Here is a 9,976-nt window from a genome sequence, read left to right on the forward strand (position 1 = left end):
GCCCATGTAATTGTAACCCCTCTGTACAGTATTTTCACAATAAAAATAAAAAAATACAAGGTCATGTCATCTGCAAAGGGGAGAGTTTGACTTCATCGTTCCCTATTTGGGTCCCCTTTATGTTGCATCTTATTGCTCTAGTCCTTAGGGATTCTAACACTAAGTTGAGGAGGATTGGAGAGAGCAGACATCCTTGTCTCATTCCTGAATTTAGAGGAAATGGCTCTAGCCTTTCACCATAAAGTATAATGCTGGCTGCAGGTTTGCCATACACAGCCTTAATTATATTGAGGAATGTTCCATGGATTCCTAATTTCTCCAGAGCGTTCATCATAAAGGGGTGTTGGACCTTGTCAAATGCTTTTTCTGCATCTATTGAGATGATTGTGTGGTTCTTATCCTTGCTCTTGTTGATGTGATGAATTACATTAATTGACTTACATATATTGGACCAGCTTTGCATCCCTGACATGAATTCTGTTTGATTATAGTGTATGCTTTTTTGGTGAATTGTTAACGTCAATTGGCCAGAATTTTGTTGAGAAGTTTTGCATCAATGTTCATCAAAGAAATAGGTCTTTAGTTCTCTTTTTTTTGATGAGTCGCTGCCTGATTTGAGGATGAGGGTTATGATGGCTTCATAGAAAGAACGTGGTAGTGAAGTTTTGCTTTCAGTTTCATTGCTGTGAGTTCTGCTTTGAAGGCTTTGCAGAATTCAGCTGTGAATCCATCTGGTCCTGGGCTTTTCTTGGATAGGAGGCCTTTTATTGATGTTTCTATTTCAATGCTTGATATGAGTCTGTTTAGTTGGTTTAAAAATTCTTGGTTTAATTTGGGCAATTTTTTTATGAGAAAGCTGATATACAGAGGGGTTACAGTTACATCAGTTAGGTAAAAAGTACATCTCTTTTTGGACAGTGTCACCCCTTCCCCAGCTGTCTCCCAGTTTTTTTGTTTTTTGGGTCCGGTCGTGGGGCCTGAACTCTGGGCCTGGGCGCTGTCCCTCAGCTCTTCAGCTCAAGGCTAGCGCTCTACCACTTGAGCCGCAGCGCCACTTCCGGCTTTTTTCTTTTTGCTTATGTGGTGCTGAGGAATCGAACCCAGGGCCTCAGGCATGCAAGGCAAGCGCTCTACCACTGAGCCACCTTCCCAGCCCCTGTCTCCCAGTTTTTTCTTTCCATCCCACTCACAAATTGTGCAGTTCATTTTCCACATAGTGTCTAGTGAGTAACACCGCTGCATTTGTTCACCCTTTGTCCCTCCATTTCTGTGCCCCCCTCCCACTCCCAAAGACATAAACAAACAAGACAAAAAGAAAATAAAAACAGCAACGAAGAAAAAAATCTTGTTTCCATTTCTTGGAGTTAATTTCTGTAAATATTATATTACATGATCAGAGGCAAGTAGGCATTGAGCCTTTATGTTCCTCTCCTAAGAGAATTCTTCAGTCCTGTGTGTAAATGCCTAAAGTACTGTACAATCTATCATGTATTCCTGGGTATTTGGGATCTATCTTCCACATATGATAGAAAACATGCACCATTTGTTTCTCTGAGGATGGCTTACCTCGTTTACCATGATTTGTTCTACAGCCATCCATTTTCCTGCAAATGGCATAATAGTCTTTCTAATGTCTGTGTAAAATTCCATTGGGTATAGGTACCACATTTTTTTGATCCACTCATCTATTGTAGGGCATCTGGGCTATTTCCACAACTTGGCTATTTTGAATAGAGCAGTAGTGAACATGGATGTGCAGGTGTCTATGGTAACCTGGTTTGTGTTGTTCCTGGTAGGTGCCCAGGAGTGGTATGGTTGGGTCATAGGGAAAATCTATGGTTTAGTTTTTTTTTTTTTTTAAGAAAACTCCAGACTGCTGTACAGAGTGGTTGTACTAGTTTACATTCCTACCAGCAGTGCCAGTAGGGTTTTTTAATCCCCATATCCCCACCAACATTTGTTGTCTGAATTCATGATGTTGATCAATTTAACCAGGTGAGATGGAATCTCAGGGTTGTTTTGACTTGCATTTCCTTTCTGTCCAGGTATGATGAGCATTTCCTCCTCCTCCTCCTCCTCCTCCTCCTCTTTCTTCTTCTTCTTCTTCTTCTTCTTCTTCTTCTTCTTCTTCTTCTTCTTCTTCTTCTTCTTCCTCCTCCTCCTCCTCCTCCTCCTCCTCCTCCTCCTCCTCCTCCTCCTCCTCCTCCTCCTCCTCCTCCTCCTCCTCCTCCTCCTCCTCCTCCTCCTCCTCCTCCTCCTCCTCCTCCTCCTCCTCCTCCTCCTCCTCCTCCTCCTCCCTTCTTCTTCTTCTTCTTGTTCTTCTTCTTGTTCTTCTTCTTCCTCCTCCTCCTTCTTCTTCTCCTTCTTCTTCCTCTTCTTCCTCTTCTTCCTCTTCCTCCTCCTCCTCTTCCTCCTCTTCCTCCTCCTCCTCCTCCTCTTCTTCTTCTCCTTCTCCTTCTTTTTCTTCTTCCTTCTTTCTTCTTCCTTCTTCTTTGTCTTCTTCTTCTCCTTCTTTTTCTCCTTCTTCTTCTTCTTCTTCTTCTTCTTCTTCTTCTTCTTCTTCTTCTTCTTCTTCTTCTTCTTCTTCTTCTTCTTCTTCTTCTTCTTCTTCTTCTTCTTCTTCTTCTTCTTCTTCTTCTTCTTCTTCTTCTTCTTCTTCTTCTTCTTCTTCTTCTTCTTCTTCTTCTTCTTCTTCTTCTTCTTCTTCTTCTTCCTCTTCCTCTTCCTCTTCTTCTTCTTCTTCTTTTCTTCTTCTTCTCCTTCTTCTCCTTCTCCTCCTTCTCCTCCTCCTCCTCCTTCTTCTCCTTCTTCTCCTTCTCCTTCTTCTTCTCCTTCCTCCTCCTTTCTTCTTCTCCTCCTTCTCCTCCTCCTCCTTCTTCCTTCTCCTTCTCCTCCTCCTCTTCCTCCTCCTCCTTCTTTTTCTTCTTCTCCCTCCTCCTCCTCCTGCTCCTCCTGCTCCTGCTCCTGCTCCTCCTCCTCCTCCTCCTTGTTCTTCTCCTTCTTCTTTTTTCTTCTTTTTTCTTCTTTTTTCTTCCTGGGCACTGTTCTTGAGCTGCTTTTGCTTAAGGCTAGAACTCTACCACTTGAGCCACAGCGCCACTTCTGTATTTTTTCCTCTTTATGTGGTGCTGAGGAATTGAACCCAGGGTTTCATGCATGCTAGGTGAGCACTCTATCACTAAGCCACATTCTCATCCCTGGTTTATTCTTTTGAGACAGAGTCTCAACTATGTAAGGGGTCTTGCCATGTTATCTTAAGCTGGTCTGGAATTTGTGAACCTCTTGTCTCCTGTCTCCTGCATGCTGGGATTATAGGTGTGCATACCACACCCAGCTGGTTCATTGAGTCCTGAAGGGCCAAGAGGTGATGCTGTGCTTTGACTATATATTGTCTTCTCTTTTCTTTCCCATCAGTCTGAGCGGCCTGAAGAAGGTCAAAATCAGTGACCCTTGGCGGGGGCCACATCCTTCACATCCTCCAAGAGGAAAGATTGGTGCTCAGAGTTTGGTGCTCATTCAGTTCGCTCGGCTCTCTGGGAACTGCTCAGCTACAATCGACTGGAATATGCTAGTATTTTGCAATCATGTCACACCCCATCTGTACACAATAGTGTTTCCATTAAATTTGGGGGCAGGTCATAGGAAGTTTGGGGTATTCAGTAATTTCAAGAGGTGTTGCTTTTTTTTCTTACGGTTTTTAAAAGTAAAACTGATTTTGAGGGAATGGTTTCACTTTTTGTGGAAACCTAAACTTCAGCAGCACCCATGTAAATGTGATTTAGCATATCTCTTTAAAGGAAAACTTTAATTTGACAATGATGGAAACTGTGCAGATGAACATAGCCATGTATTTAAAAAATAAAGCTGTAGGAGTACTCATTTGTGCTGCTAATATCCCAGTTCTTTCAGCACTTTAACAAAAGCATCCTTTTTCTCTTTTTTGGCGGGGAAGGGGAGGGGAGGTGGGGTTGGTACCTTGGTTGAATTTAAGGCCTTAAGCTCTCTTGCCTAGCTGATTCTCTACCACTTGCACCATGCCTCCAGTGCAGCATTTTGCTGGTTCATTGGAGATAGAACCTTATGCCCTCATGGAATTTTCTGTCCTGGCTGGTTGTGAGCTATGATTCTCATTTCTCAGTCTCCTGAGTTGCTGGGATTACAGGCGTGAGCTACTAACATCCATCTCAAAAACTGTCCTCCTTGGCAGATGAGAAATAGTTATCATGTGATGATTACTAAATGTTCTCATGAAGTCTGGATGCATGAAGACACATATACAGCTGAAGATTCAAATTTACTTGAAAACAATGAGAGCTATGTAATGTTAAACCATTTACAAAGTAGCTATGGTCAAATAGGAAAAGTCAGCCATTTAATTAAACAGTCTGTTCACTATATAGCTTAATAAATTACATTATATGTCACATGTATTTGCCCAAAATGTTTAAGATCTTAATTTTTGATAAACTTTTTTCTTTAGATTTTTGTTTTAGAGGGATGATAGGAGGTTTTAACTCAGGGCCGCATGCTTGCTGAGAAAGTGCTCTACTACTTGATTCGTGCCGGAAGTCCTTTTTGGTTTAGTTGTTTATCAGGTAGGGTCTCATTTTTGTACCCAGGATGGTCTTGACCTACCATCCTCCTGCAGCTGACTTTCTTTGTGCTTTGGTTAGCAAACATGAACCACCCACACCTAGCCTGTAGCTTCAGATAGGGTCTCACTTTTTTTGTCCAGGCTGGACTTGAACTTCAACCTTCCCAGTTTCCACCTACTGAGTAGCGAGGGTTATGGGTATGAGCTACTGTACCCAGCCTAGAAACTTTTTCAAGGGTTTTGTTTTAGTACATTGTTCAAATGCTTTAGAGTACAAGAAAACTTGGTGGGGTTTTTTTTTTGAACTTGCAAAGCATTACTAAGGTTGAACAATGTCACCTTAGGTATATCAGGTTCGAGGTTTGCCATTTCTGGTGAGTTGGATTTCAGTGCCATTGCATTGAGCATCTCTCTGGATGACGTAGGACGATGTGCCATGCCTGCCAGTACTGAGGGGTCATGTGTGTGTGAGCAATGTTCTCTGCAAACCCCCACAGTATTAGCTTATGAGGAGGGTGTTAGCCCGCATAAGAAGTGCTCTTAGCTCTTCAGAACTTATATGAGGGATGGGTATCCCAGTGTCTGCCAGCCAAGGCTGCATGGGTGTGAACAGCACTGTGGGAGGTGTGAGGAGGGAGAGGGAGGTGGTTTTTGTTAGGCAATTGGGAATGGCTCCCTGGAGAAGAGGGGTCACTTGAAGTTGGTCTTGAAGGATAAGGAAGGTTTTTCTAACATGAAGGGAGAGACTAAAAGGAACTTAGAAGCCGAGGCACAAAACTGCAGGGTTTGCTTGGGACCATAATACTGTGGAGTGTTAGTGGGAATTGGCAAGGCTCCAACTGAAGTGTCTCTACTGACTGCAAGGCCTTCCTCTGTGGGTGAGAACTTTCTGTGGGGAATGCAGTGTAGAAAGACTGCTCCGGTAGTGGTGGGAGAGCTGAGTTCAGTGTTCCAGGAGAGGTTAGTTTAGACATAAAGGTCCCACCTGGAATAGCCAGTTTCAAATGAAAAGGAGGGGACAAATACCAGACCTCCTGGCAGGTATTTAAAGAGCTGATATTAAGGCTGAGTTGGAAGTTTCAAAAACCACCAGGTTGCTAGGTGCTGGTAGCTGACACCTGTAATCCCAGCTACTACTCAGGAGGCTGAGATTTATGGATTGCAGATCAAAGCTAGCCAGAGCAACAAAAATTCTTGTGAGATCCCTTTCTCCAATTAACCAGCAAAAAGCTGGAAGTGGAGCTGCAGCTCAAGCAGTAGAGTACCAGCCTCAAGGGAAAAAGCCATGTGAGCGTGCAAGGTCCTTAGGTCAAGCCTCTATACTGGTATTAAAAGAGGAGGAGGAGGAGAAGAAAAAGGGAGAAAGAAAGAAACACAAGAAAAAAGAAAAAAAAGAGAAAAGAAAAAGCAAAGCAACACACGAGTTTGAGTTATTAGGGTCATCTCCTTGAAAACATCCCTGGAGTCTCCAACCTTGTCTTACGCAGCAAATCCTTACTGAGCACTTACTACGCCTTGTACTGAACTTGGCGGTGAGGACTCAGTGTTGATGTGGCCTCAAGGAGTAGGCAGTTAGCTGGGTTGACCAACCAGTGCTCATCAAACCAAGATGGAAACAAACCGCCAAGGAACTTGCTGAGTGCTGAGCTGGTGTGGTGTCAGCCGTTCTGTCTGGCTCGTTGGAGAAGGAGGGCTGGGTGGCAGCCCACAAGCACAGATATGCTTTTTTGGCAACAAAGAGAGAAGGCTGAAGCACTGGACATCTTGGAAGAGCCAGCACTTTGCTGTGGAGGGAGACATGGCAGTCTCAATTGCCGAGCCCCAGTGAGTATGGATAGCACATTGGGCCCCATTCGCTGCTCTGAAACAAGGGCCACTTCCTTTTCACTCATTCTCATGGAGGAATGGCTCTGCAGTGGGCTCCATTCTGCCCATACCCTCCCCTCCCCCTTTCTCTTCCCTTCTCCCTGCCTCTCTCCTCCTCTCCCCTTTCCTGCCTTCTTCCCCCTCTTCTCACTTCTTGCCTCTCTCTTCCTTTCTCCTCCCTTCCTCTACTCTTTTTTCTCTTTCCTCTTCTTTTTCCCTCTCTCCCTCCTTCCTTCCCTTTCTTTTCTCCCTCCTTTTTCTTCTTCCTCCTGTTCTTCCTTTTCTTCTTTCTCCCCCTCTCGCCTCCTTGGCTGTTCCTTTTTGGTGGTACTGGGTCAATAAAGCTGGCTCTTATGTAGGCCATATCCTTAGCCCTTTTGCTTCTGACTTTTCAGACAGTCTTATGCTTTTATCTAGACTATCCTCAACCCATGATCCTTCTGAATAGCTAGGATTACAGGTGTGAGCCACTGCACCAGGCCCACCAGCGTTTACTGCATCCTCCTGTCCAGCTCACCCAGTCCTCATCATCACCTGCACCTTCCACAGACTCTCCCTGCAGTGGGTCTCCCTGCAGTGGGTCAGCACACACATCTCCAGTCCCCTCTCTCTTCCATCAACCGTGTCTGTGCCTTCATATCTTCCAATTCCCAGCAATAAACTTATGTAGCTTGTTGGGGGAATGTTCTTGTTGTTGTTCTTAATGTTTTTCTGACTTTAGACTAGCTACTCTCCAGGACCTGCTTCCTCTGCTGCTGATGCGGCCCAGCACTGGTGGCTTGTTAGCATGGCGCACAGGGCTAGACATTTTCCACTTTACCTTCTGTCACTACTTCTCACCTTGTATCCAAGCCTCCTTTTCTCTATAAGAAATTCCTAGAATTTATTACAACAGCGCTGCCTCTCCTTGACTGTGAATTTTACTCACAAGCACTCGACTCAGTTCTCCCCTGAGCCAGCCCCTCAGGGAGCTTCCACCTCCGGGCCTGGCTGCAGCTCCATTTCTGCGTTGCAGCGCTGGGCATGGGATAGCTTGGTTCCCATGGACTTCTCAAGCCTGCTTGCCTTTGGGTTTCATGGAACTGGTAGATGACTTAGTTCAGCGTTGGAAGAAGTCAGAAACAAATGTGCCAAACTACGCCAAGATCCCAGAAACCAAAGGACATGAAGAGCCCAAGAACAGGATGTTAACCCATCACATGACAGTGAGGTGAGGAAAAGTATGGACAGGTTGGGGTCTTGGCATTGTGCAGTGGGAGCCTGGGATGCCATGTGAGACACATGTGACTGTTTAAATTGGTGGATAATAAGTAAAGCACATTGCCCTCTGCAATGTGTGGGCCCGCCTCATTCTATCAGTTGAAGAAGCTGCCCAAAGAAACAGCAATTCAGCCTCAAGACTGCAGCCTAGGAACTCTGAGTTTCCTATTGGCCTGAAAAGAATAAAGGTTGGTTCAATGTATACCTTCATCTCACACACATACATGCACACACACACACACACACACACACACACACATATATGCACATATAGCGTGTGTATGTGTGTGTGTGCTGGTCTTGGGGGCTTGAATTCATACTCCTGAGTAGAACTGAAGGCATGAGGTGCCAGGGCCCAGGCAACATTTGTTGCTAGGGACACAACTAAGACTGTCAGGCTCACTTTCTTCCAAGTATGACATTACCCCAAGCTAAAGCGCAGTTTTCCTTTTGTTGTTCAGTGCTCTGGAGTCACAATAAGAATGGCTTCTGCCAGTGAGGTTAATAGGCAGAATGTAAAAGATGAAGGTAGTCACTGGTACATGCAAGATCTCAAGGTCTCCAACGCTCTCAGATCATGAAACATGTGCATTTCACAGTGTGTGCCAAGGGCTTGGAGCACGTCTTGGATGTATAGCTGTTTCATCTAGTTTGCTAGATCTGGCTCAGCAGCTTCAGTAATGGGCTCCCCTGAGTCATCCATAGGACCCACAACTGCATTTCTAAGTTGTTCATTGACAAAGTCCAAGTCTTCTGGTCTTATGTTATTCCCATGTCCCCCTCAGTGCAGCTAAGATTAAAAAATGACCTACAAATAAATGATTTTACTTTCCTATCCCACAACTAAGTATGTGTCACTCAGAGTGATGGTTTCCTTGCTTCCCCTGGAGAGGGAAGTCTTCCTTAAATACTTGAATGCAATTTGACGTGCTGTGATTTTTAAATACCCTGAACTTTATTCTTTAAAAGAAATTACGAGATGGCTTTAGGTGCTCTAATAGCACAGACCTGAGTGTCATAGTGCAGTGTTTCGGCTTAGTATTTTTACACAAATCTAGCACCCACTACATTATTCTATAATGTATAATTTGTTCTTATTGTTACATCCTCTGCTTATCAAATCAGTATCTTTCTTATGAATGACAATGTTTTGAAATAGTTTAACCTGAGTATTATGTTAGTAATGTTATATAAAACTCATTGCTTTTCCCCCAGGAAAGACTTGGGCTTCTCCTGCCTCGGCCTTCTGAGTCCTAGGATTTCAGGTATGTACCACCAAAGCCAGACTGAGCCCACTGCTTATTGAAATGAATTAAACACTAAAAATAATTACTAAAATATCATTTTATTGGTAAAAAATAAAATCCTTGAATGATATAGGTCATTTGGAATATCATGTAGGCATACATTGTAACTTCCTGGAGCCAAATAAGAAAAAAAATGCAACATGTTTTACTTTAGTGTAAAAATCAATTTATTATACAACAATCATACAGAATGCTTTTATCTAAAGGAAAAAATGGCTTCTTCTGCCTACCTGTCCACCCTAACCATGATGCTATGTTCTTAAAATGCAAGTACTTACAAAGGACTACAAAAAAGTGATGTCCTTATTTTCAAAGAAGTAACCCCAGAGACATTTGTAAATGCTATGGAAATACTAGAGAGAAATGGAATGGTCTTATACACAAAAGGCTATTCTGTCCATCACAGTACATTCTTCTTTCCTTAAAAGGAATACTTTTCTCCTGGAAGTGGGGAGGACTTTATCCACCAACATGCTTTATAGGTCAGTATGTAATTTTGATGGGTTGAATTTTTGCTTAATTCCATTCAGCAAACATTCTATTTTGCTTTAAGGTTGAAGGTAATTATTAATAGGCTTTACAGTATTCATTCGTTTTTGTTCCCACTAGAGGAAATTTATGGAAACATCTCCATTTTTTAAACAATTATAATTTTGTTTTCTACAGTCTTGTTTTAGAAAAATCACATTACAAGTAAACATTTTTAAAGTCACAACAGTTAATGACAAGTTAAAGCATTTACCTGATTTCAATTTTTGTGGCTCAAGAGTTCATAGCTCTGTGTATTTTTTTTTTGTCAGCCCTTGAATGGTTTAAGACTAAATGTTTTACTAAGAATCAGTTTCAGCTTTGCTCTGAGAGGCTTAGAGCCTGGTATGAGGAGCTTCTTGATAAGTCAGCTACAGGAAGGCTGTGTGTGCTACATAGATGTGAAGCCCATGAACACATC

The sequence above is a fragment of the Dipodomys spectabilis genome, unplaced genomic scaffold (genome assembly GCF_019054845.1).
Source record: "Dipodomys spectabilis isolate Male_0828 unplaced genomic scaffold, ASM1905484v1 ptg000045l, whole genome shotgun sequence".
NCBI classification, from domain to species: Eukaryota; Metazoa; Chordata; class Mammalia; order Rodentia; family Heteromyidae; genus Dipodomys; species Dipodomys spectabilis.